Source organism: Heterodontus francisci, chromosome 27 (genome assembly GCF_036365525.1).
Source record: "Heterodontus francisci isolate sHetFra1 chromosome 27, sHetFra1.hap1, whole genome shotgun sequence".
In the NCBI taxonomy this organism is placed as follows: domain Eukaryota; kingdom Metazoa; phylum Chordata; class Chondrichthyes; order Heterodontiformes; family Heterodontidae; genus Heterodontus; species Heterodontus francisci.
The window spans coordinates 30,717,930-30,741,661 of record NC_090397.1 but is presented as its reverse complement, the minus strand read 5'-3'; the positions used below and the strand labels follow the sequence as shown (position 1 = coordinate 30,741,661).

Sequence of the window (23,732 nt, the reverse complement as noted above, 5' to 3'; positions counted from 1 at the left end):
CAAAATCAGTGTTTCTCAAACATTTGTGTGTGCAAACTACTGAGACAAGGCAAAAGACACCGCAGACCACGGACCGATCCTACCACAACCCCCCCCGCAACCCACCACTTTCATTTGTCACCACAAAAGAACTCATCAGAATTAATGGACATCAACAAGGTGATTTTGGTTCCAAGCTGGAGAGCTTCAGCCTCATGTCGAGCCTCGCATTCATCCAGTTCCTCCTCTTTGTTTTCGGCCCATTGTCAGGCAAACACCGCCCCCCACACCCCCCCTACCTGCCAAGACTGAGACACACATTATTTCACCACATGAACAAAAACTTAAAATTGCAAGCCCTGACTGGAAGGACATTTGCATTGTACCAATGTTGAAACAATGTGGACCCAGCAGTTGCTTCCCCAATACACAGAAGCGGTCAAACCAATTTTAGTCACATGACTAACTGGCTGTTGCATTTGAACTTCCAACAAAGGATTTTGAAGAGACTGTTCCATATAAGAAGCTAGTCACATGACTACCCTGCTAGGCAACCTGGGAGTTTTTTTTTTAATTTGAACTCCCAAAGGAATTGAGGCAAAAAAAAAAAGCCATGTGCTCATGGAGCGAAGAAATTGTGCTCCTGGAACTGAAGCAGAACCCTGTCTGCCTGCCTTCATCTCTTCCCACAGAACTAAATCTTGTGAAAACACGTGAAACTCAAAGAGAGAAAGGTTTCCTAGAGAACAAGGTTTTAAGACGACTACTGGGCCCCAATGAAAAGCAAGACCACATCTTCAATCAAGAACTAAAGCAAGCTTGAGAAACATAAGATATTGCCTCAAACTGTTCTACTTATCTTTTCTTCTGCTCTTTTCTGCCCCTATCTGCATGTTTATATTGTGTGTGCATGCGAGCATGGGCGCATCGTATATCCGTAGGCGTTAAGTGTATTAGAGTTTAAAGGTTTAATAAAGTTCATCTTTCTTCTTTAAACCAAGGAAAACCTGTTTGTGCTCATTTCTTTGCCTTATAATTGGAAAGTTGTGAACAAGGATTCACAAAGGGGGAGCTCAAAAAACTGTTTAAAATTAAACCCTGTTACAATAAGACCAGGTAAAGACAGCAAAAGACCCATAGACACATTTCTCACCTGGTCATAACACCATGTTCTGAAAATCTGATCATGCAGTTGTAAGTTGTAACAGTAACATAAATCTTGCTTAGAAAACTACATCGTTGTTGCTCGCACTTATGATGACTCATGCCACGTATGCAGGAGCCAGTTTGGTTGCATGACGTCACGCGAGTGGTGGGAATGGGGATTCTGGCCTGTTCTCTCATTTGGCCCTCGGCCATGGTGCTGTGGGTCAGTGACTTACATTTTTGACCAGCCTGTGGACCAACTTGAGGACCCTCATGCACTACACTTTGAGAACCACTGTTCTAAACCAAATGCTGTAAGACTGGGTTGAGAGAAACATCTGGTCATCGATAATGTTGTTGGATTTGTGTCTGGAGCTGCAAATTCTTCACACTTTAAGCACAATGTCTCGAGAACTCTTCCACATTCTTTCATTCTGTAATTGTTGACTTAACACTATTTTTTCTGTTGAGGTACTCATTTTTCAAAATTCTGCTATGATAATAGCACGGTTTTCATTTAAGTAGCTGACATTGGCGTTGTAAGTCAATTAATGGAGGGAATTCTCCACACAGCAAAGTTTGAAACCCACAGTTGCAGACTCACTTTTTCCTTTAAGGCAACATAGCTAAGATAATCAAAACATAATTACTATTCTTTTAAAAAGAAATTCTGAATGAAGTGAAAGCCATTCAATGTATTCAATCTAACGGGCCAACAGTACTGTTAGTAGTCATTCTCAGACTTAGTTCACTTCCCAAACTGCAACCCACTATTTCCCTTGAACAATTCCATAAACTCAGTATGTCTTCATCAGGTACCAGTTCACTACAAAAGTGAAAGAGGATGTATATTTTATTAAACTGTCCATTAATTCTTCATTGTTATATAGGGAAATATCAACTATCTGTGCACTTATTAGTGTCCGTCAGTCACCCTTCATAACTGTGCTGAGCTGCTGGTTGGAGAGTCATTTATGGCACAGAAGGAGGCCATTTGGTCCATCGAGTCCATGCCCCTCCGAGTGGTATTCCAACATATGATTTAGAACAAAATATGTCTGCCTATTTCCTATATTTTTGTTCTGTATTATACTAAATAGCCACAAACACTCCATCTAGTCCTCATGCAATTGCGTCTAGAGACTTTACCAGTTATGTATTGCACATAGAAAAGTCGATACATTTAGTTCCTGTGCCAGTCAGTTTCAAGGTTGCACTGCTACTTTTACTGAACTTTTAGATATTGACTTTGCAAAGTAAAAACTAATCTATTACACATGTGAATACAAGGACTTTTAAATAGGAATCACTTCAAGGGAACAGGTATTGTTTTGTATATGATTCCGTTTAATCTGGGACTGCTGCCCTCAACCTACTGACTCCATTCAAATATCATACAATTTAAATTTCATTGCTGACAACAGCCTCACATCAGTTGAATACTTTTGGTGAATGGTCAATTAAAGGCCATCCCTTTTCCATCTTAAAGGACATTCATTATTATCCAAGGCCCCAGGTGAAGCAGCAATTTACTTGCACTTCTTTCAATGTAGCATACTGTATTCGCTGCTCACAATGTGGTCTCCTTGACATTGGGGAGACCAAATGCAGACTGCTTTGCGGAACACCTCCGCTCAGTCCGCAAGCAGGACCCCGAGCTTCCGGTTGCTTGCCATTTCAACACTCCCCCCGCTCTCATGCTCACATCTCTGTCCTGGGATTGCTGCAGTGTTCCAGTAAACATCAACACAAGCTCGAGGAACAGCATCTTATTTACCGATTAGGCACACTACAGCCTGCCGGACTGAACACTGAGTTCAATAATTTCAGAGCATGAGGGGCCCCCCATTTTACATTTATTTTTTTGTTATTTTTTTCTTTATATATATATATTATTTTTTTGTGTTTATTTTATTTTATCTTAGTTTGTTCAGTTTGCTTACCCACTATTTTTTTTCATGTTTGTATTTGCGGCTGTTCAATTTTCAGTCCATTAACACCCGATCTAAACTAACGCTTTGTCTTTCAACACACCATTAACATATTGTTTGCCCTTGCTCCATGACCTTCTGGTCAGCTATTCTGTGACCTTGTCCTATCTACACTTTCTCCTTTGTTATCTCTTGCCCCACCCCCCGCTTTACTTGCTTATAACCTTTCACATTTTTAATATTTGCCAGTTCTGAAGAAGGGTCACTGACCTGAAACGTTAACTCTGCTTCTCTCTCCACAGATGCTGCCAGACCTGCTGAGTATTTCCAGCATTTCTGGTTTTTATTTCAGATTTCCAGCATCTGCAGTATTTTGCTTTTTTTTTAGTGCAAAGAATGTAACTGGAAATTCAGACTGAAATGCCAAGCCAAGGATTGATAAAATGTAATTTACCAGGTGGTATTTACTAGTATTGTAGATATTGCACAGAATACTGGGGAGATAGATAGCACGGAAGTAGGGAATAGTATGTTATTAGGTGGGGTTAAGAGTTGGGGAGAAAGTATTAAAGTCTGAATCAGGGTTAATGTGCATGTATGTGAATGCATAGAGTGTGGTTAACATTACTAGTGAGGTACAGGCGCAGATTTCCTTGTGGAAATACGATGTTGTGGCTATAACAGAGAGTTGGCTCAAAGAAGGGCAGGACCCTGTGTTACATATTCCTGGATACAAGGTGTTGAGGAAAGATAGGAAAGGGAAAAAAGGGGGAGGGCTGGCAGTACTGGTTAAGGAGAGCATTGCAGTGCTGGGGAAAAAAGGATATCCCAGAGGGGTCGAGGACAGAATCAATTTGGCTCGAGCTAAGCAACAAAAAAGGTGTAGTTACATTGTTCAGTGTTGTCTACAGGCCACCAGCTAGTGGGAAGGACGTGGAGGAACAAATTTGCAAAGAAATTACAAGAGAGGTGCAAAATTATAGGGTAGTTTTAATGGGGGAGTTTAATTATCCAAACATAGACTGGGACAATAGTAGTGTAAAGGGCAGTGAAGGGCAAGAATTCCTAGAGTGTGTTCAGGAAAATGTTTTACAACAGTATGTTGCTTGTCCAACAAGAAAGGAGGCACTGCTAGACCTGGTTCTTGGGAATGAGATGGGCCAAGTGAATCAAGTATCAGTAGAAGAGCATTTAGGGGATAGTGATCATTGCATCATAAGGTTTAGGCTGACTATGGGAAAAGGACAAGGAGCAATCCAGAGTAAGAATAATTGACTGGGGGAAGGCCAACTTCAATGGGGTAATAATGGAGCTGGGGAGAATAAATTGGAGTCAAAAGCTGGCAGGAAAACCCGTAGATGAACAAAGGGGCTACCTTCAAAGAAGAGATAGTTCGAGTACAGTCAAGGTATGTTCCCTCAAAAGGGGAAAAGTGCAGCAAACAAAGCCAGAGCTCCCTGGATGACAAAAGAGGTAGAAATTAAGATAAAGAAGAAAAAGTGTGCTTATGACAGACACCAGGTAAAAACTACTATTGAGAACCATACTGAGAATACAGAAGGTCCAGAAGGGAAGTGAAAAAGCAAATAAGAGAAGCAAAGAGAGCACGAGAAGAGACTGGCAGCTAGCATTAAAAGGAAATCCCAAAGTTTTCTACAGGCATATAAATAGTAAAAAGGTGGTAATAGGATGAGTGGGGCAGACTGGAGACCAGAAAGGGAATTTACACATGGAGGCAGAGGGAATAGCTGTGGTATTAAATGAATAGTTTGCATCTGTCTTTACCAAGGAAGATGCAGCAACCCAGGCAATGTTGAAAGGGAGGTAAGTCAGACACTAGAGGAGTTTAAAATTGATAAAGAGGAAGTATTAGATAAGCTGTCTGTACTTAAAGTGGATAAAGCACTAGGGCCGGATGAGATGCATGCAAGGATACTGACAGAAGTGAGGATGGAAATCAAAGAGGCACTGGCCATAATTTTTCAGTCTTGCTTAGACTCAGGGGTGGTGCCAGAGGACTGGAGAATTGCAACCGTTACACCCGCGTTCAAAAAAGAGAGTGTAAAGATAAGCCACGCAACTACAGGCCAGTCAGTTTAACTTTGGTGGTGGGAAATCTTCTAGAAACAATAATTCGGGACAAAATCAATAGTTACATGGACAAATGCGAGTTAACCAAGGAAAGCCAGCATGGATTTCTTAGGGGAAAATCATATTTAACTAATTTGGAGTTTTTTGAAGAGGCAACAGAGAGGGTTGATGAGGGCAATGCTGTCGATGTGGTGTACATGGATTTTCAAAAGGCATTGGATACAGTGCCACACAACAGAATAGTGAGAAAACCTGTAGCTCATGGAATAAAAGGGACAGTAGTAACATGGATACGAAAATGGCCGAGTGGCAGGAAACAAAGAGTAGTGGTTAATGGATGTTTTCGGGCTGGAGGAAAGCTTGTAGTGGAGTTCCCCAGGGATCAGTGTTGGGACCCTTGCTTTTCCTGATATATATTAATGACCTAGACCTTGGTGTACAGGGCACAATTTCTAAGTTTGCAGATGATACAAAACTTGGAAGTATTGTGAACTGTGAGAACGATAGTGTAGAACTTGAAAAGGACATAGACAAGTTGGTGGAATGGGCAGACAGGTGGCAAATGAAATTCAATGCAGAGAAATGTGAGGTGATTCATTTTGGTAGGAAGAACATGGAGAGGCAATATAGAATAAAGGGCACAATTCTAAAGGGGGTGCAGGAGCAGAGGGACCGAGATGTTGTCAGGCAAGCCCCTCCACCTGCGAAGAATGAGGAAAATTAATTTCGCCACATGAACGTTGATTTTAAACTGATGTGAAGAAAGAACTTGCTTTAAAAAACAATTGGAGACTTTGGCTGGAGAGAGACATTAGCATGTCCACCAGACAGTACTTGAAAGGACAAAAGGGCTATTCCCCGCTTCAGCTTAATCAACAATGGACTTTTGATTACCAGACGTTGAAGGTGAAAAGGCTAGCATTCCAGGTTAACTGCTAAAATGGCTGAATACACAATCAGACATGATTGGACCAGTTTGGTCACATGGCTGGCTGAGTGCTTTGAGTTTTCTGAATTTGAGCTTCCAACAGGGAATTGAAACTCAAGGCTGTTTTCTCCTGGACTGAGAACACCTCTCTCCTGTCTGCTCTCATCTCGTTCTCACCAGCTTCGGAAACCATTGAAGACATATGAACCCCAAGAGGGAAAAGTCTCCTACAGTGAACTAGGTTTAAGAAGCATACTGAGCCCCAATGAAAAGCAAGGCTACCTACAATCAAGGACCCTACAGCGAACTCGAAACACAGTAAAAAAAAAACCCTCTTCAGAGATTGCCTCAAACCTGTCCATTTTATTTTTCTCCCCTTTTCTGTCTATTTGCTTCTGCATATCGCGTGTGCATGCTAGCACGGGCGCGGCATGTGTCCGTAGGCATTAACCGAATTAGAGTTCAAGTTTAAGATTTAATAAATTTCACTTTTCTTCTTTAAACCTAAAGAAAACCTGCTGTGCTCATTTCTTTGCCTTATAATTGGAAAGCTGTGAACAAGGATTCATAAAGGGGGAGCTCAAAACAGTGTGTTTAAAATAAAACCCTGTTACAATAAGACCAGGTGAAGACAGTAAAAGGCCCCTTCGACACCTTTCTCACCTGGTCATAACAGTGTATATGTGCAAAAGTCATTAAAGGTGGCAGGACAGGTTGAGAGAGCAGTTAATAAAGCAAACAGTATCCTAGGCTTTATTAATAGAGGCATAGAGTACAAGAGCAAGGAAGTTATGTTGAGCTTGTACAAGACACTAGTTCAGCCGCAGCTGGAGTATTGCGTCCAATTCTGGGCGCTGCACTTGAGGGAAGACATGAAGGCATTGCAGAGAGTACAGAAGAGCTTCATGAGAATGGTTTCAGGGATGAGGAATTTCAGTTATGAAGACAGATTGTATAAGTTAGGACTGTTTTCCTTGGAGAAGAGAAGGCTGAGAGGAGATTTGATAGAGGTATTCAAAATCATGAGGGGTCTAGACAGAGTAGATAGAGAGAAACTGTTCCCACTCGTGAAACGATCTAGAACAAGAGGGCACAGATTTAAAGTATTTGGTAAGAGAAAAACCTTTTCATGCAGCAAGTGGTTAAGGTCTGGAATGTGCTGCCTGAGAAAGTGGTGGAGGCAGGTTCAGTTGAAGCATTCATGAGGGAATGAGACAGTTATATGAAAAGGAAGAATGTGCAGGGTTATGGGGAGAAGGCAAGGGAATGGGACCGAGGGAACTGCTCTTTCAGAGAGCCAGTGCGGACACAATAGGCCGAATGGCCTCCTTCTGCGCTGTAGTGATTCTGTGATCTTTAGCCAAAGTACATAACAAATCAAGCTGAGTGGTATTTATACCTTTCATCTGGCATTTTTTGCTGATTTTATTCCAACAACTTGCATTTTTATAGTGTCTTCAAAGTAGAAAAAATTCAAAAGGCATTTCACAGAAGCGTAATCAGATAAAAATTGATACCAAGCTAAGTAGGGAGACATTAAAAGGCTAAAAGCTTGGTCAAATAAGTAGGTTTTAAGGAAAGTCTTGAGAAGAGAGAGAGAGGTGGAGAGGTTTACAATAATCTCAAGCGGAACCCTTTTCATGCTGGCTCAAACAACTGCTACTTGAGTGGAGCGAGCTCTGGCTTTCCCAGTGTGCTCTACATTGCACAGTCCTGCCCAAAGATAACGCAGGTGATGCACGCCACAACCAATCTGCTAACCCTTGTTTGGCAACAGATTTAACCAAAGTATGAGTCTACATGAAACAAGCAATTACGGATACTACTTTAAATCTTTGGCACACTGTGCGGCACTATGTCCACAGAAAGCTAATTCTCTGTGCATATCAGCCAAATGATGCTTCTTTTTAAACAGAAGAAATCTAAGATTGAAGTAAAGCACTGCAATATCCTGAGACAAAAAGAAATTAAGGATGCAATTTTGGAAAACCATGTAGTCTTCCATTTTTAAAAAATTATACGTCCTTGGGATGTGAGCATCATTGGCAAGGTCAGGATTTATTGCGCATCCCAAATTGCCAGAGAAGGTGGTGATGAGCCACCTTCTTGAGCAACTGCAATCCATGTGGTGTAGGTACACCAACAATGCTGTTAGGGAGCAAGTTCCAGTATTTTGACCCAGCATCAGTGAATGAACAGCAATATAGTTCCAAGTCAGTTTGATGCGTGACTTGGAGGGGAACTTGCAGGTAGTGGTGTTCCCATGCATCTGTTGCCCTTGTCCTTCCAGGTGGTAGAGGTCACGGGTTTGGAAGGTGCTGTCAAAGGAGTATTGGTGAGTTCTGCAGTGTACCTTTTACATGGTACACACTGCCCCCACTGTGCACTGCTAGTGGAGGGGGTTCTGATCATGCAGGCTACTTTGTCTTGGATGGTGTTGCATTTCTTGAGTGTTGTTGGAGTTGCATTCATCTAGGCAAGTGGACGGTCTTGCATCACATTCCTGACTTGTGCCTTATAAATGGTGGACAGGCTTTGGGAGTCAGGAAGTGAGTTACTCAACACAGAATTCTTAGCCTCTGGCCTGCTCTTGTAGCCACAGTATTTATGTGGCTGGTCCATTTCAGTTTCTGGTCAGTGGTAACCCCACAATGTTGATGGTGAGGGATTCGGTGATGCTAATACCATTGAATGTCAAGATGGCTACATTCTCTCTTGTTCCAGTTGGTCATTGCCTGGCACTTGTGGGGTGCAAATGTTAATTGTTACTTGCCACGTGCCAACCTAAGCCTGAATGTTGTCTAGGTCTTGCTGCATGCTTCAGCATCTGAAGAAGTCTAATAAGAATAAAACTGGCGGCACTTACCTTCCAGGAGCGCAGCGGACAGGAGCAGACTTGCATGAGGAACACGGAGCGTGAAGCAGTTAAATAAAGGCTGAGAATCGCAGCCTATAGCACTTACCTTTCGGAAGAGTAGCGGACAGGAGTCCAGGTGCGCCCGAGTTTTAAAAAAGTAAACAGTGACATCACAAGAACGCTGTAAGGTGAGTGGTTGGTGAGTAACTGCTGTCAAGACAGTATTTGTAAATAACTAGGTTAGCACACTACTATTGGGGTGCATGTAAATAGCTAAAAATTAGGGAAAAAATTTAAATTTATGTAACTACCTTACAATTAATTAAGGCACACAGGCAGAAGGGAAAAGTTGGTGAGTCTACTGTTCTGTTTTATTTTAAAGCCGCAAGGTTTATTACTGATGTGATTACTATTGATAACATTTTAGTATTGGTTGGGTTTATTAATAGTGGTAAGGTACATTAGCATTGGTAAGTGTGACATCACAGGGAAGCAGGTAGGTGACTGTAGCTCTGAAGTCTCACCCAGCCAAACAGCAGAAGAGGGGAGAGAGCGGTGAGGCACAGGAAACTAGTCAGTGAGTATCTGGTAGGTATTTTTTTCTTACTTTATTTTCTTTATTCTGCTGATTTTTACTTTTTCTCTAACATTTAAGTCTATCTACTAAGTCGAAGCTGAAATACCAGTAGTCGGTAGGTGGTTACCTGTTCATTTTATTGATAACCATTTTATTGTATATTTATTTAACTTCCAATTAAATAAATAAACTTCCAGTAAATAAATAATTCCAGGTGTGGCAGGGCTGCTCACACCCATCCAATGCACATCCTGTGCCATGTGGGGACTCCAGGGCTCCAACCCACATCCTGGACAAATAACTGTGCAGAAAGTACCACCAAATGCAAAAAAATCGAGTGCCGAATCTTGGATCCCGAGGAGCAGCTGCAGTCAGTGAGGTACATTCGCGAGGATGAGATACATGGATAGCATGTATCAGGAGGTAGCCACCCCGCAGCTTGAGAGCACAGGCAGAGGGGGACAGGGTGGCTGCCAGACAAACAAGGAGGACAAGGCAGGTAGTGTAGGTGACTCCGGAGGGAATCCCTCTTTCTAACCGGTATTTTGTTCTGAGTATTGTTGGGAGTGTGTGTTCCTCTGGAGAGTGCAGCAAGAGTCATGACCAAAGCAACATGGGTGGCTCAGCTGTGCAGGCAGGCAGGGAGAAAAGACAGGAGAGCAATAGTGGTAGAGGATTCTATAGTTAGGGGTACAGACAGGCATTTCTGTGGTCGCAGATGGGATTCCAGGATGGTATGTTGCCTCTCTGGTGCAAGGATCATGGATATTGCCGAGCGGCTACAGAGCATTTCACATGATATTCCACATTGGTACCAACGATATAGGTAGAAAAAGGGATGAGGTCCTGCAGGCTGAGTTTAGGGAGGTAGGAAAGAGAGAAAGCAGGACCTCCAAGGTAGTAATCTCCAGATTCTGCCAAGATGATGTGCCAGTGAGTATAGAAATAGAAGAATACACCAGATGAATGCCTGGCTGGAGAGATGGTACAAGAGGGAGGGCTTCAGATTTCTGGATAAGTTCTGGGAAAGGTGGGATCCGTACAAGACGGTCTACACATGAACAGGACTGGGACAAATATCCTTGCACGAAGGTTTGCTAGTGCTGTTAGGGATGGGAACCTGAGGTCAGTTTCAGATAGGACAAATTCAGGGCAGGGAACGGGTGGCAGAAAATTAGCCAGTGACTCTGAAATTAATAATGGATAATAAGGAAATGGCAGATAAATTGAACAGATATTTTGCATCAGTCTTCACTATTGAGGACACAACATCGCAGTATTAGCTGTAAGTCAGGAAATGGAAGGGAGGAAGGAACTCAAGAAAATTACAATCACCAGGAAAGTGGTACTGAACAAATTGTTGGAACTGCGGGCTGACAAGTCCCCGGGTTGTGATGGACTTCATCCTAGGGTGTTAAATGAAGTGGCTAGTGAGATAGTTGATGCGTTAGTTTTAATTTTCCAAAATTCCCTAGATTTGGGGAAGGTTCCGTTAGATTGGAAAATAGCGAATATAACTCCTTTATTCAAAAATGGAGGGAGACAGAAAGCAGGAAACTACAGGCCAGTTAGCTTAACATCGGTCTTAGGGAAAATGTTGGAAGCTATTATTAAAGACGTCATAGCAGGGCATTTAGAAAAATTCAAGGTAATCAAGCAGAATCAACATGGTTCTGTGAAAGGGAAATCATGTTTAACCAATTTATTGGACATCTTTGAGGGAGTTACATGTGCTGTGGATAAAGGGGAACTGGTGGATGTATTGTACTTAGATTTCCAGAAGGCATTCAATAAGGTGCCACAAAGGTCATTGAAGAAAATAAAAGCTCATGATGTAGGGGGTAACATATTGGCATGGATATAAGATTGGTGAGCTAACAGGAAAGAGAGAGTAAGCATAAATGGGTCATTTGCTGGTTGACAAGGTGTAACTACTGGTGTGCCACAGGGATCTGTGCTGGAGCCTGAACGTTTTACAATTCATCTAAATGACTTAGATGAAGGGACCGAAGGTATAGTTGCTAAATTTGCTGATGACAGAGAGAGAAGCAGCCCAAGGAGCAGAGGTTCGAAAAAAAGCGCACCAAACCAAACTGTCCGAGTCACAGAGAGAGAGGAGCAGCGGTTCACAGCGGGAGCAGCAGGAGCACAGCAAGGGGGGGGGGGGGGGAAAAAGAAAATTGAAAAGTGACATCAGAGTGACGTCACATACAACAGTGCGAGCCGCCAGGGTGAGTATACAGGTAAGCTTTAAATTAATTTAATTTAAATCAAATATAGAGTAAGACTTGATCGATTTATTAGTATATAAACTAAAAACTAAAGCGGATTAAAAGAACTAAAAATCAGTCGGAAATTTAAAAACAAATTAAAATCTAATTAAATAAAATAGAGTTGCAGGGCCAGGTGATGTGCTGTATCTGCATGATGTGGGAGCTGGTGGACCCCATTGTGGTTCCTAGTGACCACATCTGTAGCAAGTGTTGGCTACTCAGAGTTGATGAGCTGGAGTCTGAGTCTCGGACACTGCGACACATCAAGGAGGGGGGAGAGTTACCTGGACACTGTTTCAGGAGACAGTCACACCCCTTAACTACCTTGAATTCAGCCAGTGGTCAGGGACAGGAGGATGTGACTATAAGTGAAGCAGGTAGAGGGATCCAGGAGATAGTGTTGCAGGAGCCTCAGCCCTTGTCCTTGTCCAACAGGTTCGAGATTCTTGCTCCCTGTGTGGACAACAGCAGGGACTGTAGGGAGGATGAGCAAACTGACCATAGCACCGTGATACAGGGAGCCATTCAAGTGGGGGGAGAAGAGAGAAATGTAGTCGTAATCGGGGATAGTATAGTTAAGGGCATAGACACTGTTCTCTGTGGCCAGGATAGAGAGTCCCGAAGGCTGTGTTGCCTACCTAGTGCCAGGGTTCAGGAAATCTCATCTGCGCTGCAGAGGAACTTGGAGTGGGAGGGGAAAGATCCAGTTGTCATGGTCCATATAAGTACCAATGATATAGGTAGAACGAGGATAGAGGTTCTGCTGAAGGAATATGAGCAGCTCGGGGTGTAATTAAAAAACAGAACCAAAAAGGTAATAATCTCTGGATTAATACCTGAGCCACAAGCTAATTGGTACAGGGTCAATAAGATTAAAGAGGTAAATGCGTGGCTCAAAGATTGGTGTGGGAGAAATGGGTTTGAACTCATGGGATATTGGCACCAGTACTGGGGAAGGAGAGAGCTGTTCCGATGGGACAGGCTCCACCATGCTGGGACCAGAGTCCTGGCGAATTGCATAACTAGGGCTGTAGATAAGGCTTTAAACTAAATAGTAGGGGTCGGGGTTCAGTTGCATGGAAAATTAGGAAGTCAAAGTTAAAGGAGAAGGTAGGAGTGCAGGTTAGTGATGAGGCTGATTGTTACCAGAAAATAAAAGGGACAGAACGTGTGAACGTCATATTACACCAAGGAGTCGTACAAGAGTAGGGAAATTGGATGATAGAACAAACTTAAAGGCTTTCTATCTGAAGGCATGAAGCATTTGGAATAAAATAAACAAGTTAACAGCGCAAATAGAGACGAATGGGTATGATTTAGTAGCAATTACTGAGACGTGGTTGCAGGGAAACCAGGTTTGGGAATTGAATATCCAAGGGTACTCAGTATTTCAGAAGGATAGGCAGGAAGGAAAAGGAGGAAGTGTAGCTTTGTTAGTAAAGGAAGAGATCAGTGCTGTAGTGAGAAACAATATAGGCATTGGAGATCAAGGCGTAGAATCGGTGTGGGTAGAAATAAGAAATAGCAAGGGAAAGAAGTCCCTGGTGGGAGTATTCTATAGGTCCCCAAACAGTAGTTCTGCAGTGGGGCACAGTATAAACCAGGAAATACTGGGGGCTTGTAAGAAAGGTACTACAATAATCATGGGTGATTTTAATATGCATATAGACTGGATTAATCAAATTGGCAAGGGCAGCCTCGAGAGAGAGTTCATTGAAGGTATTAGAAATTGTTTTTTGGAGAACTATGTTGTGGAACCAACCAGGGAGCAGCCTATTCTAAATTTGGTATTGTGTAATGTGGTGGGATTAATAAATGATCTCATAGTTAAGGATCTCGAGGGAAAAGTGATCATAGCATGCTAGAATTTCAAATTCAGTTTGAGGGCATGAAACTGGAGTCCCACACTAGCGTTCTGGAGTTAAACAAAGGTAATTACATAGGCATGAGGACAGATTTGGCCCTAGTGGACTGGGCAAGAAGACTAAAAGGTAGGACAGTTAATGAGCAGTGGCAGATGTTTAAGGAGATATCCAATACCTCCCAACTAAAATATATTCCAGAGAGGAAGAAAGATTCTAAGAGGGGGAAAAACATCCATGGCTAAGCAAGGAAGTTAAGGATAACATAAAGTCAAAAACTAAGGCATACCATATTGCAAAGGCCAGTGGCAGGCTGGAAGATTGGGAAACTTTTAAAGATCAACAAAAGGTTACTAAAAGGTAATAAAAAGAGCAAAGGTAAATTATGAAAGAAAACTAGCACAAAATATAAAAACAGATAGCAAAAGTTTCTATAAGTATATAAAAGGTAAGAGAGTAGCTAAAGTGAATGTTGGTCCTTTGGAGGATGAGACTGGGGAGTTAATAGAGGGTAACACAGAAATCGCAGAGACACTAAATCAGTATTTTGCCTCAGTTTTCACGGTGGAGGACACTAGTACCATCCCAATACTAACAGGAAATGCAGAGGTTATAGAGAGGAACTTAGAAAAATCATCAACACTAGGGAAAATGTACTGAGCAAACTATTGGTGTTGAAGGCAGACAAGTCCCCAGGGCCTGATGGCCTACATCCTAGGGTCTTACAGGAAGTGGCAGTGGAGATAGTGGATCCATTGGTTATAATATTCCAAAATTCCCTGGATGCGGGAAAGGTTCCAGTGGATTGGAAAAAAGCTAATATAACATGCTTATTCAAAAAGGGAGGGAGGCAGAAAGTAGGAAACTACAGACCAGTTAGTTTAACATCTGTCGTTGGGAAATTGTTAGAATCCATTACTAAGGAAGTAATAACAGGACATTTAGAAAGTCAAAATGCAATCCATCAGAGTCAGCATGGTTTTATGAAGGGTAAATCGTGTTTGACTAATTTGCTCGAGTTCTTCGTAGCTGTAACAAGCAAAGTGGATAATGGAGATCCTGTAGATGTAGTATATCTGGACTTCCAGAAGGCATTTGATAAGGTGCCGCACAAAAGGTGAAAACACAAGATAAGATCACATGGGGTCAGAGGCAATTTATTAGCTTGGATAGAGGATTGGCTAACCAACAGAGAACAGAGAATCGGGATAAATGGATCTTTTTCTGGTTGGCAAGATGTAACCAGTGGGGTGCCACAGGGTTTGGTCCTTGGGCCCCAACTATTTACAATCTATATTAATGACTTGGATGCAGGGATAGAAGGCACTATAGCCAAATTTGCAGATGACACTAAAATAGGTGGGATAGTAAGTTGCAATAAAGAAGTAAGAAATTTACAAGTGGATATGGATAGGTTAGGTGAATGGGCCAAAATTTGGCAGATGGAGTTTAATGTGGATAAGTGCGAGGTTATCCATTTTGGTGGGAAGAACAGAAAGGTAAATTATCTAAATGGAGAGAAACTTCAGAATGTTTTGGCGCAGAGGGATCTGGGTGACCTCGTGCATGAATCGCAGAAAGCAAGTATGCAGGTACAGCAGGTAATAAGGAAGGCAAATGGAATTTTGGTATTTATTGCTAAAGGAATAGAATATAAAAGTAGGGAAGTGTTGCTGCAACTGTACAAGGCATTAGTGAGACCGCACCTGGAGTACTGCATACAGTTTTGGTCCCCTTACCTGAGGGGGGATGTAGTTGCATTGGAGATTCACTAGATTGATTCCAGGGATGAGGTGTTTGTCTTATTATTTATTTTATTTTTTATTTAGAGATACAGCACAGAAACAGGCCCTTTGGCCCACCGAGTCTGTGCCGACCAAGAACCACCCATTTATACTAACCCTACAGTAATCCCATATTCCCCACCACCTACTTACACTAGGGGCAATTTACAATGGCCAATTTACCCATCACCTGCAAATCTTTGGCTGTGGGAGGAAATCAGAGCACCCGGCGAAAACCAACGCCATCACAGGGAGAACTTGCAAACTCCGCACAGGCAATACCCAGAATCGAACCCGGGTCCCTGGAGCTGTAAAGAGAGATTTAGCAGTTTAGACCTTTACTCTCTGGAGTTTAGATGAGAGGAGATTTAATTGAAGTATATATGATTAAGTGGGTTGACAAAGTAGACGTAGAGAGGATGTTTCCTCTGGTGGGGCAATCTAGAACGAAAAGTCACAGTTTTAGGATAAGGGGTAGCCGATTTAAAACAGAGATGAGGAGAAATTACTTCTCTCAAAGGGTCATGAGTCTGTGGAATTCACTACCCCAAAGTGTGGTGGATGCTGGGACATTGAGTAAATTTGAGGAGATAGACAGATGTTTAATTAGTAAAGGATTGAAGGGTTATGGAGAACTGGCAGGAAAGTGGAGTTGAGGCAGAGATGAGGTCAGCCATGATCGTATTGAATGGCGGAGCAGGCTCAAGGGGCTGAATTGCCTACTCCTGCTCCTATATCTTATGACCTTATGACAAAGATAGATAGGAAAGTAACTTCTGAAGAGGACATAAAGGGGCTACAAAGGGATATAGATAGGTTAAGTGAGTGGGCAAAGATCTGGCAAATGGAGTATAATGTGGGAAAGTGGGAAATTGTCCACTTTGGCAGGAATAACAACAAAGAAGCATATTATCTAACTTGTGAGAGATTGCAGAGCTCTGAGGTGTAGGGATCTGCATGTCCTAAATGCATGAATCGCAAAAGGTTAATATGCAGGAACAGCACGTAATTAGGAATGTTAATAGAATGTTATCATTTATCACGAGGGGAACGGAATACAAAAGTAGGGAGGTTATGCTTCAGCTATACAGGGCATTGGTGAGACCACATCTGGAGTACGGTGTACAGTACTGGTCTCCTTATTTAAGGAAGGGTGTATATGTGTCAGAAGCAGTTCAGAGAAGGTTTACTAGACTAATACCTGGAATAGACGTGTCGTATTATGAGGAAAGGTTGGACAGGCTAGGCCTGTATCCGCTGGAATTTAGAACAGTAAGAGGCGACTTGATTGAAACGTACGTGATCTGAGGGGTCTTGACAGGGTGGATGTGGAAAGGATGTCTCCCCTTGTGGGAGAATCCAGAACTAGGGGTCACTGTTTAAAAATAAGGGGTCACCCATTTAAGACAGCGATGAGGAGAAATTTTTTCCCTCAAAGGATCATGAATCTTTGGAATTCTTTTCATTAAAAGGTGGTGGAAGCAGAGTCTTTGATTATTTTTAAGGCAGAGGTAGACAGATTCTTGATAAGCAAGAGGGTGGAAGGTTATCGGGGGTAGGTGGAAATGTGGAGTTAATCAGTTCAGCCACGAACTTATTGAATGGCGGAGCAGGCTCTAAGGGCCGAGTGGCCTATTCCTGCTCCTAATTCCTATGTTTGTATGTCCATATGAAAGACTGAAGACGCAAAGGTTAAAAAGTGTGCAGCACAGGAATTTGGCAGTGTTAAAAGGTATTTATTTAAATACAAGGAGTATAGCAAATAAAGTCGATGAGCAGAGGGCACAGATAGACACATGGCAGCATGAGATCATTGCTATAATGGAAACATGGCTTAAAGAGGGGCAAAAATGGCAGCTCACTATCCCTGGATATAGAGTTTTCAAACAGGATAGAGAGGGGGGTAAAAAAGGAGGGGATGTAGCATTTTTGGTTAAAGAACCAATTACTGCTCTGAGGAGGGATGATATGCTAAATGAATCATCAAATGAAGCCATATGGGCAGAGCTCAGAAATAAAAAAAGGGGCAGCCACACTACTAGGAGTGTACTATAGATGCCCAAATAGTGAGACGGAGATCGAAGAACAAATATGTAGGCAAGTTCCTGTGTGCAAAAACGATAGGGCAATAATAGTTAGGGATTTCAACTACCCTAATATCAGCTGGGATACAAATAGCGTAAAGGGCACAGAGGGCACAAAATTTTGAACCACATTCAAGAGAACTTTTTTTAGCCAGCAATGTCACAAGTCCAACAAGAAGGAGTGCAATTCTAGATTTAGTCGTAGAAAATGACAGTGGGCAAGTGGATGAAGTAGCAGTGGGTGACCATTTTGGAGACAGTGACTATAATAGTTAGATTTAGCATTATTAAGGAAAAGGACAAGGATAGAACAGGAGTAAAAGTTCTAAATTGGGGGAAGGCAAATTTTACAAAGGTGAGAGGTGATCTGGCGAATGTAGACTGGATACAGCTAGTTGAAGGAAAATCAGTGGCAAACCAGTGGGAGGCATTCAAAAAGCAAGATTCTACAGGCACAAAGAGGCAGACAGGGTACGATAAAGCAGAAGAAGAAAGCTTATGACAGTCACAAAAAAACTTAATACTTTAGAAAGCCTAGAGGAGTATAAAAAGTGCAAGGGTGAAGTAAAAAAGGAAATTAGAAAAGCAAAGAGAGGACATGAAAACATATTGGCAGGTAAAATCGAGGAAAACCAGAAGATGTTTTATCAGTACTTTAAGAGCAAAAGGATAACTAAGGAAAGGGTAGGGCCTATCAGAGATGTAGAAGGTAACTTATGTGTGGATGCAGAAGATGTGGGCAGGGTTCTTAATGAGTACTTGGTCTCTGTCTTCACAAAGAAGAGGGATGATGCAGATATTGTAGCTAAAGAAGAGTGGGAAATATTAGACAATATAAGCATAATTTTGTCGAACTCAGCCTTGAATATATTCAATGACCCAGCCTCCACTGCTCTCTGGGGAAGAGAATTCCAAAGATTAATGATCCTCAGAAGAAGTTCCTCCTCATTTCTGTCCTAAATGGGAAACCCCATATTTTGAAACTGTGCCCCCTAGTTCTAGATTCCCCCATGAGGGGAAACATCCACTCAGTATGTACCCTGTCAAGTTCCTCAGAATGTTATACGTTTCAATATGATCAGCTCTCATTCTTCTGAGCTCCAACAAGTATAGTCCAACCTGCTCAACCTTTTCTCAGAACGCAACCACTTCATTCCACGAATCAGCCTAGTGAACCCTCGCTGAACTGCTTCCAATACAAGTATATCCGTCCTTAAATAAGGAGACCAAAACTGTACGCAGTACTTTAGATGGGGTCTCACAAACACCCTGTACAGTTGTAGCAAGACTTCCCTACTTTTATACCCCATCCCCATGACAATAAAGGCTTATATTCCATTTGCCTTCCCAATTACCTGCTGTACCTACATGCTATCTTTTTGTGATTCATGTACAAGAACACCCAAAGCCCACTCTACCACAGCATTCTGCAGGCTCTCTCCATTTAAATAATACTCTGCTTTTCTATTCTTCAGAGCGGACCTCACATTTTCCCACATTATACTCCATCTGCCAATTTTTTGCCCACTCATTTAACCTATCTATATCCCTTTGCAGACTCTGTGTCCTCCTCACAACTTGCTTTTCCATCTATTGTTGCATCTTCAACAAATTTGGCTACAATACAGTCTGCCCCTTCATCCATTATAAATATGGATTGTAAATAGTTGAAGCCCCAGCACCGATCCCTGTGGCACCCCACTAGTTACTGTTTGCCAACCTGAAAAAGACCCATTTATACTCCCTGTTTCCAGTTAGTTAGCCAATCCTCTATCCATGCTAATATATTACCCCCAATACCATTAGCTCTTATCTTGTGTAGTAACCTTTTATGTGGCACCTTATCGAATGCCTTTTGGAAATCCAAATACACTACATCCACCAGTTCCACTTTATTTACCCTGCTTGCTACATCTTCAAAGAACTCTAATAAATTTGTCAAACACAATTTTCCTTTCACAGAAGCATGCTGAACCTACTTGATTGTATTATAATTTTCTAAATCTCCTGCTACTACTTCCTTAATAATGGATTCCAGCAGTTTCTTAATGATATATGTTAGGCTAACTGGCCGATAGTTTCCAGCTTTCTGAACCCCTACTTTCTAACAGAGGTGTTACATTTGCAGCTTTCCAATCCGCTGGGACTTTCCAAAATCCAGGCAATTTTGAATGATTACAACCAATACAACCACTTTCTCTGCAGCCACTTCTTTTAACACCCTCAGATGCAGGTCATCAGATCTAGTGAATTTGTTAGCCTTCAGTACCATTAGGGGTTTTTATAGTACATTCCCTCTAACGGCAGTGATTGTTTAAGTTTCATCCTCGCTTTTGTCCCTTGATTTTCTATTATTCTTGGGATATTTTTGTGTCTTTTTCCATGAAGGATGAGTCTACAGAGTGCATTCAGGACAGTTTCTAAGAACAATACGTTGTGGAACGAACCAGGGAACAGGCTGTTTTAGACTTGGTAACATGTAATGCAACAGGACTAATTAATGATCTCATAGTAAAGGATCCTCTCGAAACGTGTGATCGTAATATGTTAGAATTTCACGTTCAGTTTGAAGGTGAGAAATGTGGGTCTAAACTAGTGTCTTAAACTTAAATAAAAGCAATTACAAAGGCATGAAGACAGAGTTGGCTAAAGTGAAATGGGAAAATAGAGATCTCCCATTTAAGACAGAAATGAGGAGGAATTTATTTTCTCAGAGGGCCGTTAATCTTTGGAAGTCTCTACCCCAGAAAGCAGCGGAGGCTGGGTCATTGAATATATTCAAGGCCAAGTTAGATTTTTGATCTACAAGAGAGTCAAGGGTTATGGGGGATAGGCAGGAAAGTGGAGTTGAGGCCAACATCAGATAAGCCAAGAACTTACTGAATGACAGAGCAGGCTCAAGGGGCTGAATGACCTACTCCTGCTCCTATTTCTGATAATATTATGTACCATTACCATCAAGCTAGGGAACCAGCCCTGGTACAATAAGCAGCATAGGAGAGCATGCCAGGAGTAACATACAAACATAGAAAATAGGAGCAGGAGTAGGCCATTCGGCCCTTCGAGCCTACTCTGCCATTCATTATGATCATGGCTGATCATCCAACTCAGTAACCTACCTGTTCCCGCTTTCGCCGCATACCCTTTGATCCCTTTAGACCCAAGAGCTATATCTAACTCCATCTTGAAAACATCTGTGGTAGCAAACTCCACAGGCTCACCACTCTCTGGGTGAAGAAATTTCTCCTCATCTCAGTCCTGAAAGGTTTACCCCATACCTCAGACTATGACCCCTGGTTCTGGACTCCCCCAGCATCATGAATAGCCTTCCTGCATCTACCCTGTCAAGTCCTGTTAGAATTTTATAGGTTTCTATGAGATCCCCCCTCACTCTTCTGAACTCCAGCGAATATAATCCTAACCGACTCAATCTCTTCTCATACGTCAGTCCCACCATCCCAGGAATCAGTCTGGTAAACCTTTGCTGCAGTCCCTCTATAGCAAAAACATCCTTCCACAGATAAGGAGGCCAAAACTGCACACAATATTCCAGGTGTGGCCTCACCAAGGCCCTGTATAATTACAGCAAGACATCCCTGCTCCTGTATTTTAATCCTCTCGCTATGAAGGCCAACATACCATTTGCCTTTTTTTACCGCCTGTTGCACCTGCATGTTTACCTTCAGCGACTGGTGTACAAGAACACCCAGATCTCGCTGCATATTCCCCTCTCTCAGTTTATAGCTCTTCAGATAATAATCTGCCTTCCTGTTTTTGCTACCAAAGTGGATAACCTCACATTTATCCACATTATACTGCATCTGCCATGTATTTGCCCACTCACTCAACTTGCCCAAATCACCTTGAAGCCTCTCTGCATCCCCCTCACAACTCACCCTCCCACCCAGTTTTGTGTCATCTGCAAATCTGGAGCTATTACATATAGTTCCTCATCTAAATCATTTATATTGTGAATATCTGGGGTCCTAATAGCAGTACCCCACTAGTCACTGCCTGCCATTCGGAAAAAAACCCATTTATCCTTACTCTTTGTTTCCTGTCTGCCAACCAATTTTCTATCCATCGCAATACACTACCGCCAATCCCATGTGTTTTAATTTTACACACTAATCTCTTATGTGGGATTTTGTCGAAAGCCTTCTGAAAGTCCAAATAAACCACATCCACCGGCTCCCCCTCATCAACTCTACTAGTTACATCCTCGAAGGATTCTAGAAGATTTGTCAAGCATGATTTCCCTTTCGTAAATCCATGCTGACTCTGCCCAATTCTACCACTGTTCTCCAAGTGCTCTGCTATAAAATCTTTGATAATGGACTCTAGAATTTTCCCCACTACCGACGTCAGACTGACTGGTCTATAATTCCCTGCTTTCTCTCTACCTCCCTTTTTAAATAGTGGGGTTACATTAGCTACCCTCCAATCTGTAGGAACTGTTCCAGAGTCTATTAGAATCTTGGAAGATGACCACCAATGCATCCACTATTTCTAGGGCCACTTCCTTAGGCACTCTGGGATGCATACCATCAGTACCTGGGGATTTATCGGCCTTCAATCCCATCAATTTCCCCAACACCATTTCTCCACTAATACGGATTTCCTTCAGTTCCTCTCTCGCACTAAGCCCTGTGTTCCCCAACATTTCTGGTATGATATTTGTGTCCTCCTTTGTGAAGACAGAACCAAAGTATGCATTTAGTTGGTCAGCTATTTCTTTGTTCCCCATAATAAATTTCCCTGTTTCTAACTATAAAGGGACCTAAATTTGTCTTCACCAATCTTTTTCTCTTCACATACCTATAGAAACGTTTAGTCAGTTTTTATATTCCCCGCAAGCTTACTCTTGCATTCTATTTTCCCCTTCTTAATCAATCCCTTGGTCCTCCTTTGCTGAATTCTAAACTGCTCCCAATCCTCAGGTCTTTTTTTTTCCTGGCACATTTATATGCCCCTTCCTCAGATCTAATGCTATCTCTAATTTCTCTTGTAAGCCATGGTTTGGCTACCTTTCCCGTTTTACTTTTGCGCCAGACAGGGATAAACAATTGTTGCAGTTCATCCATGCGCTCTTTAAATGTTTGCCATTGCCTATCCACCGCTATCCCTTTAAGTAACGTTTCCCAATCCGTCATAGCCAATTCACACCTCATACCTTCGTAGTTTCCTTTACTAAGATTCAGGACCCTAGTCTCAGATCAACTACATCACTCTCCTTCTTGATGAAGAATGCCATCATATTATGGTCGCTCATCCCCAAGGGGTCACGCACAACTAGATTGTCAATTATTCCTCTCTCATTACACAATACCCAGTCTAGGATGGCCTGTTCTCTAGTTGGTTCCTCAACATATTGGTCCAGAAAACCATCCCGTGCACACTCCAAGGATTCCTCCTCTACGGTATTGTGACTAATTTGATTTACCCAATCTATATGCAGATTAACGTCACCCATAATTACAGATGTTCGTTTATCGCATGCGTCTCTAATTTCCTATTTAATGCCATTCCCAACATCATCACTACAGTTTGGGGGTCTAGAAACAACCCCCACTAACGTTTTTGCCCCTTAGTGTTTCTCAGCTCTACCCATACAGATTCCACATTGTCGGAGCCAATATCTTTCCTCACTATTGCGTTAATTTCCTCTTTAACCAGCAATGCAACTCCATCTACAATACAGGACTACAGGCATGCTAAACAGCGGAAGCAGAACAGAGCTAAGCAATCCCCCAAACAATGGATCAGATCAAAGCTACACAGTCCTCTCACATACAGTCATGAATGCTGGTGGACCATTAAATAACTAACAGGCGGAGTAAGTTCCGTGAACATCCCCATCCTCAATGAGCATGGCCCACCATGAGTGTAAAAGACAAGGCTGAAACTTTTGCAACCATCTTCAGCCAGAAATGCTGAATGGATGATCCTTCTCGGCCTCCGTCCAAGGTCAACATCGACAGAGATGTCAGACATCAGCCAATTCGACTAACTGCATGTGATATCAAGAAACAGCTGTGCACACAGGATACAGCAAAGGCTACGGGCCCCGACAACATTCATGCTACTCGACTACCAAGAAATTACCATCTCAAACAAGAGAGAGAGTCTAACCACCACCCCTTGACGTTCAACAGCATTACCGTCGCTAAATCCCCCAACAACACCCTGGGAGTCACCACTTACCAGAAACTTAACTGGA

The 23,732-nt window shown here is 42.3% G+C and overlaps 1 protein-coding gene across 3 annotated transcripts in view; it reads right to left on the bottom strand.

Moving 5' to 3' along the window:
- The window catches only part of hbp1 (HMG-box transcription factor 1), a 64,133-nt gene that overhangs the window by 22,472 nt on the left and 17,929 nt on the right, over positions 1–23,732 (bottom strand). The gene's annotated exons all lie outside the window — the stretch shown is intronic.